Here is a 20,090-nt window from a genome sequence, read left to right on the forward strand (position 1 = left end):
TACATAACATTTCATACTGTATGGCATGATGCAAGATCATCATAAAGCATGACATGTGTTAGGACACTTATGTATTTGTGGTGTTTACTTGCTGCTAAGGTAGTGTTTGTTGTAATTCATTGTGATCATGCCCAGTATAATGATGTAGTAGATGTGCACTGTTTACTAACTGAGGCCTTGAACTAATGAAATGTCATCAGATGTGTGTTATCATTTGTCACTTGTGAATTTTGAATGTTATTATATTCCTGTTTAGGATTTACATTAATTTACAACACACATTGTCTAATATTTGTTTACAGGTAATATACCCTCTTTATTATGTTTGGAAATTACAAAAAATGACAAAAACATGTCCCTTTCTGATGTGCATGAAAAAGTAGTAATAGGGTTCATTTTGTCTTGCAGTACTGTCAGTTATCACACATACATTCCCTGTATATACATGTTGTATTCAATAACTGGAGTTTATAGGTTCATAGGTTCATAGGTTCATACTAGGCTATCTGCCCTAGGGCATTTATAAGCCTAGCCAGAGTGTGTTTGGCTTTCGCCACCCATTTTAAATTAATTTTGCTATGCCCTTTTTCGAGGTTAGTATACTGTGCCTCTGTCTAACAGTGTCACAGAAGTGATACCTGGGGTAAACCTACGATCTCCCATCCACTCATCAAGATTCCTCTTGAAGAGAGTCAATGAGGGACTCTGCCTAATCTGGACTGGGATTTTATTCCAGAGTGAAGGGAGCCTCTGGGTTATGAATCTGTCCCTCCAGCATGTCCTATTTATTTCAGTACTGAGGTTTAAGTCTCTCGAGCGTGTAGCTTGATGGGATTTGGATTTTCTGAGGTGCAGCATGTCCATTAATTCCGGGTTGAACATGGCTTTATACATCAGGCACAGATCGCCTCTGAGCAGGCGGTATGCCACTGAGTAGAGCTGGAGTTTTTTTTAACCGGGCAGCATATGGCATCTGTTTGAGCCCTTTGATCCTCTTGGTGAGGTACTTTTGGGGTCTTTCCAGTTGCTGCAGGTGTCTGGTAAGGTACATCCCAAAAGGGGCATTGTACTCAATTATGGGCCTGATGAGGGATGAGTAAAGAGGCACGATTATGTGAATAGCCACTAATGCATCCACTGCCCTTGCTAACTGCTACCTCAACTCAGCATGTCATTAACATTTATTTCACATTTACTCTTCTTTGTTAAACTGTTGCATGTCCATTTTAATTGTGTGCATGGTCAGCAGCTGCGAATAGGATTAATTATTATTACATCAATATGCATGTATTTATGTTACAAACATTTCTTTGGGACATAAGCACATATGGCTGAATTATCTGAGTACATTTTCCCTGTTTACCCCCTCTTTCTCATTTCTGCACTAAACCTCTTGCATTCTGTGCACATTCTCCCCATTTATCTTTCCTTGCATCTTAATTCTTTCAGTCGGCTTGTCCTTACTTTATATAAACTGCCCGTGCATGCTTGCATGTTAGGTTTGCCTACAGGCAAGCCATTTTGTTTACACTGGGTGCTCAGGCTTTCCTGTACCTTTTATTGGCTGCCAACATTTCTGTTGCTACAAAAAGGTGCTTATAAACATGTAAGTAAGATGTGTAGCATGCATATTTAATAAACGCTGCTGCTCAATGTGCTAATGTGCTTAAATCGTGTAAGCATTGTGCAAAGCCTACGAGTTTGTTAATGAATCCCAGGGCACATCTGTAAGTGGTTTCTCAAATGTCTGATGCCATAGTCTTTTTCTGCTCATTTATCTGACAAAAGAGACAACCTTCATGTTTTAGTATGTTGTGCCTATTTGCCATTATTATATGTTAGGTTAAATATTGACAACTGGACTGCTCCATCTTGCAATCACCCTGCTTTCATTTTAGCAGCCCTTGCTAGTTGACATTTTGCAAGCATTTCTCCCAATCATGAGGTTATTACCTTTTTCTTGAGGCACTGATTTATCCATTACACATTTCATGGTTGTGTGCAATAACTGCATGCACAGGTATACTTCATTATGCATACCTGTGATACTTGTGGCACTGTGGCATTTTAGTTTGTTACTGCACTAGCTTCCCTCTAAACACAATATGTACCTCTGTTTACATATTCACCTTTTTGTCTTCTTGCTTATATGCACATGATTGCCTTTCCATAAGTATGGGTTTACCCACACATTTATATAATTATATTGCATTTCCCATACATAGATCCATGCTCCACGGTCAATGTGTACTATTTGTCATTGATGCTTTGCCGAACTGAACATATTTGATCGTCTGGCTGACTCAAGTTGTTGTACACACTTGTGTATTACTGTGTTGCCATATATGTGACACTCCAAGTCTGACATGTGCCATGCTGCTTGTTTGAGACATGTCAGGTTTGTGGCTTTTTTTTTTTTCTGGTACTTGTCAGGTTGTCAGTACTGCTACTGCTGTGAGCTTAATTGTGTGGTTTACAACAGTATTACACATCCCTGTGATATGTGTGAAGAATGTCAGTGTTATTATACCACCCCATTTGGTTGCGATACATTCCCAAACAATACACAATCCTACATTTATTGTGGTGGCACTGCACATCTGTGCAGTGACAGAGATCTGGTTCAAGGCTCCAGAGAGCAGGTCTATATTAGAATGCTGAAACCTCACTTACACAAATCCCGAAAGGCCGACACATACACAGCAAACCGCAAGAATCACCAAACGTCCTTAAGCGTGAAATTCAAAATATCAGATTGCCATAGTTGGCCAACTCAACAGCCCACTACATACTGCCTACCCAAACAAAATAAATATGAATGTATTACTATATATGCACTTACCTTAACCTGCACCCTAACCGTAAGGTCAGTAACTATTGCACGTTTACGTTAGGGAGCTATACTGGATAAGGGAATCTCCTACTGACGGTTTACCTCACTAAGCATGGTGTGGACAACTATGTCGATTCGGTATTTTGAATTTTATGCTTAAGGACATTCGGTGTTCATGTGGTTCGCTGTTTATGTGTTGGCCTTTCGGGATTCACGTAAGTGAGGTGTCGTCATTCTAATATAGACCCCCCCAGACAGCACCCCTGCATTACCAGGCTATAACTCATACCACACTTTTCAGCCACCTAACCTGGACCGGAACACCAAAGGTGGAGGTGTGTCCATATTCATTAAGGATATCCACACCTCCAGGCTAGTTGCTCAGTATAATGCATCTGAGATTATCCAAGTGCAACTAACTCGGGGCAAGAACACAATCCAAATTGTAGTTTGCTACAGATCCCCCACCATGCCCCAGGATTCCCACTCCTCATTTCTTGATACACTGGAAAATATTAGGGTACAACCTAATAATGGATGATTTCAACGACCCCACCATTAACTGGGAAACCTACTCATGTATCAACTCTTTTGTTCAATGTTTTCTGGAATTCATAAATTCCAATGCCTTGGATCAACTTATCCACACCCTCACCAGGGGCAGCAATATCCTAGACCTGGTCATTACCAACATGGGAGACAGGTGTTTCACACCAGAGGTCAGTTTCTTATTGGTCAGATCCAACCACAAGCTAATCACCCTAGGCATCCACATTTGACCCCCGGCCATCATAAGGGAAACCACCGTAAAAAAATTTCTCCAAAGCCAACTTCACACTTCATAAGACAGAAGTGGCAAACAAAACAACACCCATGCAGATGGACAATAGAGGTACAACTGCTGAATCCTACACAAATGCACTTTATAGGCACTTACACAAGTGCATGGATTGTGCTATCCCTAACAGAACTAAGATGCTATCCTCCAAAAATGAAAGCCAATCTGGTGGTCCCCTGCCATAAACAAACTGTACAACAGAAGAAAGAAACTGCTGCAAAAAAGAGTAAAATCCCAAGATTGGAGGAACTCCCTGGTCAGCCTGAGTAAGAAGCTGAGATCCCTCATAAAATCCTACAAAGCTAGTTATGAAAACAAAATTGTCACTGTTTCTAAAGACAACCACAAAGCATTATACAGCTTTGTCAAGAATCTCAATGGCAATACTCAGATCTGCTCTGGGTTGCAGCACAATGACACTAAATATACAGAACCAACTGATATTGCCAACATCTTGGCAGATAGGTTCAGTTCTAACCTTATTCCCCTCTCACCCCCTGTAGGGCCCATCTCTATACCGGAAGAATGCAAAGTGTCTGTAATCATGGCTACATAGGTAAAAACCACACTCTCCAAAGCCAAGAACACAGCATCCATGGGATCTGACAACATCCCAGGCTGCGTTCTGCATGAACTACAGAACAAACTGGCACCCCACCTAAGTACCATGTTCAATCATAGCCTCACCTCAGGCTTTGTGCACACTGAATGGCACACAGCTATGGTTATCCGACTCCACAGAGGGTGATCACAACAGACCCCGGGAACTACCACCCCATTAGCCTGACGAGCCTAGTCTGCAAGGCCATGGAACGTATCATCATGGAACTTATAAACAAAGACATTGGTAATTTCCACTGGATCCCACCCAGTTCAGGTTTGTAAAAGGCAGATCATGTCTCCTAAACCTGATAGACTTCTTTGAAGCAGTCACCAAAGCCATAGATGAGGGTAACGTGGTTCACACAGCCTATCTAGATCTTGCCAAGGCTTTCGACACCATCCCCTATGCTGAAATTATAGATAAACTCACTAAACTAGGTATTAATCCCTATTTCACAAGATGGGTTGCCAACTGGCTCACTGACAGAATCCGCACTGAGAAAGTAGCATACTTCAAATCTGACTTCAGACCAGTGACAAGTGGAGTACCACAGGGTTCAGTCCTGGGTCCTCTCCTGTTTGGTATCTACTTCTCTGAAGTACAGGCTAACAAAGAAGGTCTTTGGCTAATGAAGTCTGCAGATGACTGCAAACTAGGAGCCATAATTGAAACTCCTAACAATGTGGACATCCTACAAAAGGGCCTCACTGAGACAGATGCCTGGTGTCAAAGCCATGGCCTCAAGCTCATTGCCAAAATGTGCATTGTCATCCCTTTTGGTAAAACCCATGAACTACCACATAGGCGGTATTCTACTTAACACCAAAAGTGTGATAAGAGACCTTGAGACACAGGTGGACAGTAGTCTCTCCTTTGATAATTACATTGCCACAGTTGTCAGGAAATCCTTCTATGTGGCACACCTCATCACAAAATGTTTCTCATCCAGGAAAAAGAGGTCATTGTCCCCCTCTACTCATCACTCATTAGACACATTATAGAGTACAATGCCCCTTTTGGTATGTACCTCACAAGACATCTACAGCAACTGGAAAGGCCACATAAATACTTCACAAAGAGGATTACCAGCCTCAAACAGATGTCCTACACAGACCGCCTCAAAAACTCCAGCTTTACTCTGTCGCATATCGCCTACTCAGAGGCAATCTCTGCCTAACATACAAAGCTATGTCCAACCCAGAGCTGTTGAACATGCTCCACTTAAAGAAATCCCAGTCCCTCTGAGCTACATGCTCTAGGTACCTAAACCTTGTCACCACAATAAACAGAACATGCTGGAGGGATAGATTCCTGTCTCAGAGACTTAACTTACTCTGTAACAAACTACGTATCGATATAAAACAAAGCTCCTCATTAGCACTCTTCAAGAAAATTCTTGATGATTGGATGGGAAATAGGAAATCCACCCTGGGGATCACTTCTGTGGCTCTGCTCGACAGGGGCACAGGTAAATAATTTTCTTGGGTGGCGAAAGCCAGGGTACCTTTTTGGCTAGGCTTATATAGGCCCTAAGGCCAATGGCCTAGTCCCTACCTATGAACCTATGAACCTATGGTGATGGCAGTTGTACTGCTACCTTCACATATTAATTGTATGTATGTATAATAATCTCCTATCTGAATGACAACAAATTTTGTTCTGCTCATCTCTGGCATCTCATATACATGCCAGTGTGGTCATCTTTAATTTTAAATCTTCCATAAAGTGTTCCTGTGATGAATATTTCTCCTTAAATATCCATCTGTGTTCATTGCTATGTGCATAATATGTTGCTGGTGAATATTGTGGTTATGGTATGTATGATGTTCCATCTGGACATTTAATGGGTTTTTTACTTTAATTGTGTCCTGTGCTGCTGTGATGGAGCAACACTGTATGAACATCACTGTTTTACCTGTGTAAATGTGTATGCGTGACTTTTCATGACTCAAAGGTGTGTGCCAGACACAGCACTGTTGCCTGACCTAGAACATATGTCCACATGCTGCATTGCATATGCCTATTTTCTTCACACCCTTATGTCATCCTATTCATTCTATGACAGCTCTGATAGTTCCACATTAGACATCTGAGGTTCTTGGGGTAGGTCACCCACACCTCTTGCTGGCAGGCCACCATATTGTGATGTTAACATGTTGTACAGCACAGTAAACATCTCTGATGCCTTTTCTGGTGTGTATTGCAATGCACCCCTGGATGTGTCCAGACATCTGAATCTTGCTTTCAGCAAGACAAACACATGGTTAGTGATGTGCTGAGCAGTGGGTGTGCTCTGTTTTATGTATCCTTAGCAGACATTAATGGAGATCTGCATAGCATCATACGCCAAGGCACCAGTAGATAATTGCAGTCACCTGTCTGTAGGAAAAAGAAAACATATCATGGTTACTGCTGACCTACCTATTTTATGTTTACATTAAAGCTGTGGCCCTATACTTAATGCATAGGATCCTCTCAGGAATTCCACCATGTTGGAAAGTAGCCCTCAGACTATTCTCCCTCCAAACTGCTGCATCATGCACACTACCAAGGTGTATGGCCATGATATTGGTAATGTGGCTACCAACAGAGCACACCAGCTGATAATTGAGGACTACCCACCCTCATCTATTGATGTATGGTTTAGTTCCAGATACCAATGGGGTTTTGAATGGGACATGGATGCAGTCAATAACACCAAGGACATGGGAGAAGTTGGCAAAAGAATAAAATTGTTTTATGGCAGTTCTGTGCTCCAGGGCTGTTGTTGGGAAGTGGATGTAATCCTCCACTTTCCTGCACATTACTGCCAGGAACTGACTTAGAATGAGACTGTTGGCAATCTGGAACACTCCTACAACATTCCCTATATGCCATTGAAATGCCTCAGAGGTCAACATACCCAAATTCAGACACGGTTTTGTTTCTACTGGTGCTGAGTTACCTCACAGACTGCAAGCAAACATGTGGCGTGCACAAATTCTGCACACAGTTTTTACACAGTCAATCTTTTGTTAACTGGAAGGTGACATTTTTTGCTTAAACACTTAACTCCATCTTACCAAGATGGTTTCTCCTATATAAACACTCAGGAATAGTGGAAGCAGTCAGTAGTAGTGGGTACACTGAAAATAGATAACTGCGAGAACAAGCTGTCACACATCTACAGAAAATAGGTTGATCATTTTTCATACATGCAGTCCTGTTTCATAATTCATCTCTTCATAGGTTCATAGGTCCATAGGAAATTAGTAGGATAACTTCTTAATAACCCTTACAAGCCTGGCCAGCATACCATATTTTTACCCAATTTGCGCCCTTTGGGGCAAAAGGATGACATGAGTTTGTACCTATGCCTTGAGTATCTTACAGATTGCCCCTGTCTACAAAGGACATAGGTGCTACTTCAGATGTGAATTTCTGATTCCTCATGCATTGACCATTTGTGATTCCTCCACCATTGTTGTGCACCTTTGTCTTCCTCAACTTAGATGCTATGTTTGTCTTTATCAGCTATATATTATATCTAACCCTTGATAAAATACATAACTTTGTCTTTTGCTGTAGTTGACCACTCCCACTTAAAGGAGTACTTCACCCACAGACTCAAAAAACATATTTAAAACATCATAGCATGATGTTTCCTACACTTTAACAGCACTCTGGGATTATTTACAGGATTTTAAATATTTTTATATGTAATTCCAGACTCTGACCACCTGGAGGCTGGCATATTGATGTGGTCTGGATAAATCAGGTTGCCATCCAGTATCCCAGACATCATTGTTTGGCTCAAAAATGTTACATCATGCAGGCCTCTGTTTGCCTAAAGTTCCTGTCATTTCATAGATGTTGCATGCGTACAAAGTACTGAGTAAAATAGAACAGTGTAAGTAACATTCCCTGCTGCTGGATGACTACTTAAAACAGAAACCGTGCAAATGCCACAGAACACACTCAAAGTGCTGTTTACCGCTGCCTTTTTTTCTAATTTAGCTTAAATGGCACTAATTTGTGAGACAATGAATTCCAGTCCATTTACTTCTCCCCTCCCCCATAACACTTAGCTTCCCTAGCTGTCAAAGTCCTGAGGGTAATTTGACCTGGTAATTCCATTGTTTGGCAGATCTCAGCAGGGTGCATGATTCATGTAATTTAATCTTTGCTCTAGCATTTCCTTTGTTAGAGGGGACATTTTTTTGCTGCACTGTAGCCATGGCCTTACTTGACTGCAATCACATCCAGTAAGGTCTTGCACCAAGGAGCTAAAGAATAAAACCTTTATACTATTAACCAGTTTAGATATTTATTAATTTAAGTGTTAAGGAATCACTTCATGCTTCCACCTTGTTAAAATTGAGATTTACATGTGCAAAGTGTTGGTATGCAGTGTTTGCCTTCATATGTTTTTACTCCACTGGTTGGTTTGCAAAAAAAAAAAACCTTTTGCAGTGTCCCTGGATTTGTCTTTGTACATACAAACCACATTGCTATATTTTCCCCTTCCTTTTTCTTGTATCCAGAAGCCACTTATAACAAAGTAATTTTTTTATTGATTTTTTTTAAATAAAGGACATCAAGGTTAACTTACCTTGAATCAGATAATGGATGCCACTGCAAAGAATCACTGTTGAAATATTTGTGCATGGACAAAATCCCTTACTAAATCTATTTGCCAGCCTCCAATTCAATTGGTGCTATGGCTTTAATATACTGGTGTGTTTGCTCATGCCTTCCAAATATCTCCACCATTACATACCAGTTTTGCAGTGTAGTAACCACCCGACATGCCCATACACCTTTAGCCATCAATATGCAGCTACTCCTGTTCATGTGAGTATGTGAATTCATTTTCAGACTTAAGGTGTGGAAGCTGCACTGAATAATTCTAGGTGCTTGTTCAGGTTTCACATGGTGCTTGCTTAGAGCTACTTTCATGTTAAGCCACTATGAATATGTTGCTCTGCCACCTCTGATACCAGGTTAATGTTTTAATCTTTCTATTCCCGCACTGCACACTAGCAGGATCTGGTGCAAATACAACAGAGAAGTATGCAAGCGATGCACCACCTAAGCATCATTTGCCATGCTGAATGTACAAGTATGCATGCCAAATTTGTGTTTCCAAACATCGGTGTTACTACACTACTACTGAATAAAATGAACAGCGCTCAGGCTGGGGGAAAGACAAGGGAGCCATGACATCACAGAATGGGTGGGTCTTATTATTTTAGTTAGAATCAGATGACGGCTGTGGTGATGTCACTTTGGGGGAGGGAACTGATTAAAAAAAAAAAAAGTACCTGCACTGCCTGGCCTTGATGATGTCAGTAATTGGGCGACTCCAGCAAGCTTTATTCAAATGTGAGAGAATAATTTTGTAAGTGAAACCATCACAGTATGAGAAGGTAGGCTTCTGTTACAGAAGTAAGGGGAATTATAAAAATTGTAAATGCTTTATTGTTGTTGCTTTACAGAGGACAATGTAAACAGGGAGAAAAAGGGCAGTGAAATTGAGGAATACATTAGAGAAACCTGTTGTACTCCTTTAACTCTGCTTATAAGCACTTCCAGTAAATATCAAGTCTTATAGCATAATTAACATGGAATTTCTGGATTCGTTTTCAAATATCGAAGCTGATATAGTTTATCAGAGTGTACTTCCAGTCACTAAAGCCATGTTTTCAGCAATTCATATGTTCATAGGTGTGTACTAGGCTAATGGCCCTGGAGCCTTTACAAGCCTAGCCCATAGAAGTGCCCTGCATCGTGCCACCCGATGTTAGTTCCCAGCACCTCTATCAAGTAGAACCACTGGAGTGATCCCCAGGGTGAACTTTCTATTACCCATCCAGTCATCAAGATTTCTCTTGAAGAGGGTCAGCGAGGTGCTCTGCTTGATGTGTGTGGTAAGTGTATTCCAGAGCATGGGCAGTCTCTGGGTTATGAACCTGTCCCTCCAGCATGCTCTGTTGAATGTGGTAATGAGGTTGTGGCCTCTGAAGCATGTGGTGTGGAAAGATTGGGATTTCTTTAGATGTAGCATTTCTAGCAGAGCTGGGTCAGACATGGCTTTGTAAATCAAGCAGAGGTCACCTCCTAGTAGATGATATGAGACAGAGAATAGCTGGAGTCTTTTGAGTCTGTCCGTGTAGGACATGTGTTTAATGCCTATGATACTCATCATTAGGTACTTCTGTGGCTTCTCCAACTGTTGCAGGTGTCTAGTGAGGTACATGCCAAATGGGGCATTATACTCGATGACTGGTCTAATGAGGGAAGAGTAGAGGGAGATGATGACCTCTTTCTTCCTGGATGCAAAACCCTTGGTAATGAGATGTTCAATATAGAAGGACTTTTTGGCCACAGTGGCAATGTGGTGGTTGAAGGAGAGTTTTCTGTCAACCTGCATCCCCAGATCTCTTATAACGCTTTCAGTGTTAAATGGGCTCCCATTGATGTGGTAATTAGTGGGAACTGAGTTTTTACCATAGAGGCTGATGATTCATTTTTTGGCGGTAAGCTTAAGGCCATGGTTTTGACACCAGTCATTGGTCTCAGTGAGGCCTTTCTGTAGGATGTCTGCATCATTTATGGAGTTAATAATGGCTCCCAGCTTGCAGTCATCTGCGAACTTGGTCAGCCAGAGTTCCTTTGTGTAGGCCTGGATTCTTGGGAAGTAGATGCCAAACAGGAGAGGACCCAGGACCAATCCCTGTGGGACTCCACTTGTGGCTGGTAGGCAGTCTGACTTGGAGTCCGCTACTTTCACACTGTTTGTTTTATCTGTGAGCCACTTTGCAACCCACCTAGTGATATAGGGGTTGATTCCTAGTTTGGTGAATCTATCAATAATTTCCGAGTGTAGAATGGTATCAAAGGCCTTGTCCAGATCAAGGTAGGCTGTATGCGCTACCTTACCTTAATCCACAGCCCTGGTGACTGACTCAAAGAAGTCAAGCAGGTTGAGAAGGCATAATATCTCTTTCACAAAGCCAAATTGTGTGGGGACTAGAGTTTGGAGATTTCCTATATCTTTGTTAATCAGGTCCGTGATGATGTGCTCCATAGCTTTACACATCAGACTCATCAGGCTAATGGGATGATAATTTACAGGGTCTGTAGTCGGTCCCCCTTTATGGAGAGGGATGACTGTAGCAGTGTGACATTTGGTAGGGAGTGGGACAGAGCCTAAGATGAGGCTGTGACTGAACAGGGCACACAGATGCGGTGCTAGTTTGCTTTGTAGTTCATGTAGAACACAGCCAGGGATATTATCAGGTCCCATGGAAGCTGTATTCTTGGCCTTGTACAATGCAGCTTTAACCTGTGCTGCAGTAATGCTGGGTGCATGATATTCATCCAGTGATTTGTCCTTTAGTGAGGGAGAGAGGGGTAAAGTTGCCACTGAATTTGTCAGCCAATATGTTGGCAATATCTGTTGGCTGAGTATAGGAAGTACCATTTGCAGTATCTCAGAGCAAATCTGGGTATTGCCATGGAGGTTCTTGATATAGCTGTAGAAGGCTTTGTGACTGTTTTTAGTTTCTGCTGCAATTCTGCCTTCATAGCTGACTTTAGAGGATTTGATGAGGGTCTCAACATTTTGTTGAGGCTAATAAGGGAGTTTTCCTGTCTTGGGACATCACCTTTTTCTGCAACAGTTTCTTCCTTCTGTCGTAGAGTTTATTAATGGCAGATGACCACCAGATTGGCTTCCTTTTTTTGGAGGAGAGCGTCTTGGTTCTGTTGATTATGTCTAGCTCCATGCATTTGTGTACATGTTCATACAGTGCATTGGTGTATGATTTGGTAGTCATGCAGCTATTCTCCATTGGCATGGGTGCCGTGAAGTTAGCCACCTCTGTTTTAAGGAGTCCAAAGTCAGCTTTGGAGAAGTTTTTCAAGGTGGTTACCTTTGCGGGGGGAGTGGATGAGATGTGGATTTCCATGGTGATTAGTTTAGGGTCAGATAACACCAGGAAGCGATTGACTATATGTGTAGAGCAATAGTCGCCCATGTTAGTAATAACCAGGTCAAGGATGATGCTTCCTCTAGTGGGGGTCAGAATGAGCTGGTCCAGGGCATTGGAACTGATGAATTCCAGGAAGCATTGGACCAGTGTATTGGTGCTTGAGTAGTTTTCCCAGTTGATGGAGGGGTAGTTGAAGTCTCCTAGTAAGAGAGTGTTGAGTTAGACCTTGATAGATTCCAGGGTGCTTAGGAATGTGGAGTGACAGTCTAGGGACATGGTTGGGCATCTATAGCAGGCTATTATGTGGATCACTGTCTTACCCAATGTTAGTTGTACCTGAAGTACCTCAGATGCATTATGCTGGGCTGCTAGTCTGGAGGTGTGCATATCCTTTATGAATATGGAGACACCACCACCTTTGGAGCTTCGGTCCATGTTTCAAGGCCAAAAGGTGTGGAATGAGTTATAGTCTGGTAGCGCAGGGGTGCTTTCTGCTGCTTTAAACCAGGTCTCTGTTACAGCACAAATATCAATGTTCTCCATTTTGAGGAGTGTTTCCAGTGAGTGCATCCGGAGATTTAGACTTCTAGTATTTAGCAGCATGACCCTCAGATTGCATTTATTTATAGCTGTGACGGTGGTAATTTGGTATTTGGAACACTGCCTAAAAAGGCATTATAGGGGTAGCAAGAGCCTTAGCCAGTACCCAGAAAACCAAGGGTGACAGATGCAGGCCTTCTCTGGCAAGGTCTGTCAATCATGTCATTCTAAGCAGACAGATACTGGATCCCCTTAGAATGACATCAGAATCTTAGACAATTGTTGAAGTCAATCATTTTTTGTTTGCACTGTGGTATCATTCTAGGTGATGGTAGGATACTGCTCAGGGCTAGTGTCATACCTACCTGGGACACATAATCCGAGAGCTCCACCATGTCTCTTATCATGTAGTCCAGGGATGTGCATCTCGGGTCATTCACACCTACATGGACAATGACAGAGTCATACTTGCACTTGTTGTGGAGTGACCTGAGTGCATGTGTTATGTCTCTGATTCTGGCACCTGATAGACAGCTGACTGTTACCTTCTCCTTATTCAACCTAGTGAGTGGGACATCTGTGTGCCTCATTATCGAGCCACCTATGATTAGTGTATTGGGAAAGGTGTTTAGTCTTAGGAGCTTAGATTGAGGGGTACACTGTGGAGGTGAGTTATGTATCATGTGGTTTGTGCTGTGTTGTGTTGGCTGAGTGCATTTCTGTCTTGGAGGTCTCTGCTGTCTGGGTAAATTTCTATTGAGAGCATCCACAAAGGTGGGTGTGTGGTTTGTGTTTTTATGTGAGAGCTGTGATAGTGAGTGTTCTGGAGGGCTATGTGTTTCATATGGTGTGGTGCAGGTGTTGACTTTCTCCTCTTCACCAGCTAGTCTGGTCTTGGCTGGAGAGTGCATAGCTTCGAATTTGGTGATATAAGTGCATTTCTCACAAGTCTGAGTACTAGAAGGTAAGAAGAGAGGGTTGTCTGTATACATGAGACAGTTGCTGCATTGCCTCAGAATGCCCAAGTGCATCAGGTTACTAGGAGAAAGCACAGGGAATGACCCTTTAATCATGCCAGGAGGGGTGGTCATAACTACTAATTACTGGAGCTATTTCCATAAAGAACAACTAGTGCTGATGGCAATTAGGTGTGCTACAATAACTGCTACAAAAACTTGTTGAAGTGCAAAGTGATTTGGCTATTTGAAGTGCAAGAGAGAAAGAAATAGCAAGATCTAAGGGAAAAACTGTAGAGCAGGCTTTCTGGCACCAGTAATAGTTTGCCTCAGCTCGGCATCGCAGTGCAGCACTTAAACAAGCACAAATCCATGCAAACATGGGCTTTTAAACCAGAAAGTTGAAAGGGATGAAAAAAACTGCCCCAAAAGCCAATAAACTACAATGTCTGTGTCAGAAACCACTCTTCTTGTGATAGATAGGCTACCTAGTGTTTACCACTCCCAGTGATAAGCTAGAAGGCTTCCTTCAACACAGAAAAGCTTGAGGGGGGGCTCAGAAGCTTACAAACAGTCCTGGATACAACAAATATGTATCTGGACTAGACTAGTTACAGGAAAGGCAGGAGTAAAAATAATTAAAATGCACTGCAAACCAGCACACTTGAGTGCGTAGCCATATTAAAGGAAATACAGTTAAAATAAATGCAATTAAATTAAACAATGACTAAAACAAGTGCAGAAGGCAGTAAATTATGAAAAAAATCAAGATGGAGGCATTTACAGTATCAGAAAACAATGCCAGCAAATATATAAATAATTCAGTCACGCAAAAATTAAGACAGTGCAGAACTTTGAACAGTTAAAAAGTGCCAAAAATATACTTATCTCTATATTTCCAGATTGTTTGAGAAGCACACTCAGTCAGAACAAAAGGAAATTCTGACAATGGTCGAGTCTAGCAAAGTGTTTTTTCTTTTTGTTTGTTTTTTTTTTTTTTTTTTCTTGTAAAGTGGAAAGGGAGAAAGGAGGAACAGAAGATAATTTAAGGTTAAAAAACTAAGTGGGTGGCCCTTTTCAAATGTTCTGCCTGTATTAGGTAGAATGAGCTAATGACACTAGACTAGGAAGAGTGTCCCAGGTCAAACTTACAGTAGGGGTGGGGAACTGCAAGGCCACCAATTATCAGAACAAGATACCAATAGGGAGAGATAGTGGGAAACTATTTTAGGCAGAAAACACCACATAAATGTTTATCACAGCAGAAAAACAGCAGTGAGCCACCAAATGAAAGTTTTAAACAGATAAAGGACCAAGGATACTCTAGAGAATGCTTTTAACTGCAAAAAAAAAAAAAAAAAAATCAGTTATATGATACATTCCTTGGCAGGAAATCAGAACAAACAGATGCTTAACTAATGGAGGGAGAAAATTTCCAATTAATACCTTTCATTCAGTGAAACTAGCTAAAAAAGCTTTACAAACAGTGTGACAGTAAAAATCTTATTTATCAGGCCCTGTAAGGGAAACAATTTTAGTACAACCATGCAGATTAGTTTATAGCAATAAAATACAGTAAAAAGTATGCAGCAGACAATAAACAGTGCTATAAATGGCTAGAATAGGCACGTCTATATCACATTATCGAAAGTTTACTTAATTGAATCAATAAAGGTCGAACTTTATTGATTAAGTAAAACATTGAATATCGTAAAAAAAAAATAAAAAACAAAACAAAACTAAATGATGTAGGCAGGGGCCAACCCCCCTGCACCCCCATGTGGGGGGCTGCACCCCCAAACCCCCCTACGTAAATATACCAACTCCGAGACTGCACTACATTGAGGAAAACGGAAACCTCCATGCATGATGTTCTTCACTTTTGATATTGTCATGCTGACGATATCAGACTCAATATTGTCAGCTTACGACAACATGACATAGACCCGAATAAGCAATAAGTAGTAAAAATAAGGGAAAAAAAACAGGATACTTATTGTTATGTATCACAGATCAGAGTTGAGGTCAGTGCCCCTCCTCCACTCAGCTCAGTGTGTATAGACAGAAATCCTCTCAAAGTTAGGGCTTAAATCCCAGGATGTACAAACTGAAAAACTTAAAAAAGCTCCAAAGGACCAATGAGTGCTTACTCCAAGCTCTAGACCAGTCAACCTCTTCCACCCATGAACCAATCAACAACAATTACTCTTATTAAAGTTGAAGACGAAAGGCTTCTGCTAAGCCAAGATGGCCTGGAACAGGTGCTCAGAAGAAACAAACATGGCAAACAAACAACCAGGCCACAAAGACAGAAAACCTGAACTGGGCTGTGCTACAGCTACTAGCTACACTAATACAGGCAGAAAACACTACAGAAATGTTTATCACAGCAGAAAAACAGCAGTGAGTCACTAAATGGAAGTTTAACCAGGTAAAGGAGCAAGGAGACTCTAGAGAATGCTTTCAACTGCAAACAAATCAGTTATATGACACAATCCTTGGTGGGAAATCAGAACAAACAAATGCTTAACAAATGGAGAATATTTCCAGTTAATACCTTTCACACAGTGAAACTAGCTGAAAAGGCTTTACAAACAGTGTGACAGTAAAAACCTTATCAGGCCTTGTAAGGCAAACAATTTTAGTATAACCGTGCAAATTAGTTTATAGCAATAAAATACAGAAAAAAGTATGCAGCAGACAATAAACAGTGCTATAAATGGCTAGACTAAGCAGTAACTAGTAATAATAAGCAAAAAACAGGTTACTTATTGTTATATATCACAGATCAGAGCTATGGTCAGTGCCCCACTCCCTTATTTGTACATATGACGAGCTCTGAGGCAAGGACTCCCTTGTTTTTCTCTTTGGGTGGAGAATTCAGGCAACAGGTCCATTGCTTCACATGTAGCTAATCATGTTGAGAGTCTCACATTGCCAATGGCTGAAGCAGTGAGGGGAATGTTTTATTTCCCCATCCTTCATTCTATATTCCATTCATCATGCAAACTACTACACTCTGTTTTTTGGACCTTGCACTGTCTCACCTTTAGTCTCCACTTCTGTCCTTGTTCAGTTTTATCTTCTTGTATTTACCTGTCTGCATCCAATGGATAACATGAGATAATCCATGGTGTGCTCTAAATTAAATAAATGTTGCCAAAGTCATAATGTATGTGCCTCTGTTACCCTACTGTCTTTTCTAAATAACACACAGTAAGACATCTGGTGTATATGCTGAATTAATTGAAGTAACAGCATCTACAGGACATCTGGCATATAACAATAATTGTGATGAGTGGAGGTCTTCAACTTCATCAATTAATCCAACTCATACATGCAAAGGGATTCACTTACAAGGACTACTGCTAAGGTCACACATGTTTATTTTTTTTCTAAGAATCTGAAACCTGAGAGTCATACTGCTTATCATAATATAGCACACAATAAGTGATTCCTCTGTGGTGTGCAATACTTTGATGATCTGGCTTCAGTTGCAAGAGCATTATATTTCATTGATCCCAAGGAGTCTGTTTGCCTTGTCATGTTCCTCTGTTTTCAAAGAAAGCTAACATTAGTTTCAGTTTTATCACTTTTTGTAACATCTTAGTATTCCCATGAAAGGGTCTATATTAGACCATCGAAAATTCAGTTCAGTGACTGGCATTTTCAGTGCACTTACATCGAACATGCCGTTCGTTGAACTGCTGATACTGAGATCACGGTACAGCGATGATCGGAAAATTTGTCCTTTCCTCACTGCAGTGCGATCTCAGAGTTGGAATTTATAATTAGCGGGGGTGTGGGGGGCACAGCCCCCCACAAGAGTGGAATTCAATGAATGGCATTTCCAATGAAATGCCATTCGTTGAAGTGACTTTTTGCTAATTTAATATAGACCCCCCCCCCATGAAATGTTATGTCCAATTCTTGTTTCATATGTGTAATGTGGCTTTGGCTATAGGTTCATAACATAAATTACCTGACAATTTCAAACTGTTAGAGTTTCTCTACCATATTCCTTTATATTGATATGACACTTCCAGCTGACCTACTGCATTTATGCAGTAGAGAAGAGTCAAGTTACAGGATTGAATTAGTATTCACTGGCCTCCAATTAGTGACTTCAATTAAGCATGAGTTTTATTTTCTGCAGTTGTTTTTTTCCAGGTTACCTTACCTTCATTTTATAAGGGACCATTAGGGTACAGTCCAGCTCTGTGCTGGTGGAAGTGTTGCTCATTCTGGATGACAAGTACTTATCTAATGCACTAGCCGTACCACTTTGGAGTGCAGGATTAAATCAGTGTAGCTCAGGCCTACCACATCCTTTTGAAATTTTGACAAATTTTGCTACACTTTTGTCTATAAACAAACTGATAGTTGGCAGGGAGTTTTTTGTTTGCAGTGAGGTTGTGGATGGTGGACTTTGTTTAAGAAACTCACTTTTATATTGAAGTGGACAGGTTTAAGTTGCCTTCCAATAAACAATGTGTCTGCAGTGCATATTAAACTAAAATATATAATAATAATTGTTACTGTTTTATTTGTATTCCCGTGTTCTTTTTGAAATATTAAAATACAAGTAAGAAGTATTTATTTTCAAGGCACAGATTTTTAATTTGTGATGTAATTAGTGACACATCAGTGATTTTGGAATAGCATAAATTGTTACTCAGTCTGGACATGGAATATCTGGCCCATTTTCAGGTTTCATACATTTTGTTTTGTCATAAAGAAAGTTTAATTAACTACAAGGTTCCTTCTTTGTCAGTGAAATTTCAGTGCATTACACTAAGCTTGTCCATTCTAGCCTATGAAATTTTTAACACTGGAAGTACTGAACAGGTTTTACCTGGTAAGGCAAACTGATGTGCCTCTACAGGCATGAGGGTGATAATTGTATATGAAGAAAGACATTCCCCCAGATTTACGAAACCTGTTATAGCGTGCAGGATTAGTTTAAAAGCTATTTTCAGCAATATGGCCAACGTGCGATCCAAGAACGAGCTCCCGGATGTGCACGTGAGTTCTTAGGCTAATCTTGCACAGACCGAGCTCCTTTATGCAAATTATCCTCATTTGCAGGTGAAAACCATGTAATCCTACTTATGTCATTAATTGTGAAATACACCTTTGGGGAAGATGCACTTCAGTAATGTCCATGGCATGTACTATAACTGCGTAGTGTGGTAAACTAGGTAGGTAGGGGTTCTACTCCGAGACATGACAGGTGTGTGTGTGTGTGAGTGTGTGAGTGTGTATGTGTGTGTGTGTGTGTGTGTGTGTGTGTGTGTGTGTGTGTGAGTGTGTGAGTGTGTGAGTGTGTGAGTGTGTGAGTGTGTGTGTGAGTGCGTGAGTGTGTGTGAGTGTGTGTGTGAGTGTGTGAGTGTGTGTGTGTGTGTGTGTGTGTGTGTGTGTGTGTGTGTGTGTGTGTGTGTGTGTGTGTGTGTGTGTGTGTGTGTGTGTGTGTGTGTGTTTGTAACTCGTATCCTGTATAGAGGTGGTTGTGAATGTGGGCAATGTGGAGGGGTTTTGCTAATTTCATTTATGGTGACCCTAATATATATCACAATGTCAACCATACAGGGATAACAGATGTAAAAAGCTGAGAGGCTGGAGTGCAGAGCCATACCTATACATGTGACATCAAGGCCAACCAATCACAGTTAGCAACCCCACTGTACCTTAACATGTGACTCACAATGGACATACCATGCCTGAAAACATGCCCTGTATGGACAGATGGCACTGACTTCAGGGAATGCTGTTAGCATGTTATCAATGTAGGTGCAGGGTAAACCTGCTGATGATTACCAGTCCCTGCCACAGGTGGGCAAGACTGGCACATCTGATGATAACCTGTGTTCACAGCATGGGCCAGACACCCCAGGTACAGTTCCACATGTCACTGTACATGCATGTGGGAGGTGTGCACATCCTAGACACCATCCAAGTCATGGACTAGGGAACACATGCATGACAAGTGATGCACAACATTGGCCACACACAATCGTCAGGTGACTGGATGAGGGATGCGATACCTATCTGTGTGGGCAAATGCAGAAGCTATAAGCCTGTGCCACAATGCAGACCATTGTCATGTAGCCTGATGCCAAGGTATACCCATCACCTACCCTTGTATAGCCAGCTGGCACTGTTGACCACCACACACCCATGCATGTCTGAACTGGCACCCTGTGTGTTTGTGTGTGTGTTGTCTGGTGCATATGTCCACATCCATATGCCCTATTCCCCCCAGGGCACAGTGAAGAATACTCCCTGATATCTGATACCTCCTCATACTCACTGCCCCTACTACCTCTGTATGACCCGTGTGGTG

Source organism: Protopterus annectens, chromosome 3.part0 (assembly GCF_019279795.1).
Source record: "Protopterus annectens isolate FY-2018-M chromosome 3.part0, PAN1.0, whole genome shotgun sequence".
Lineage (NCBI taxonomy): Eukaryota > Metazoa > Chordata > Ceratodontiformes > Protopteridae > Protopterus > Protopterus annectens.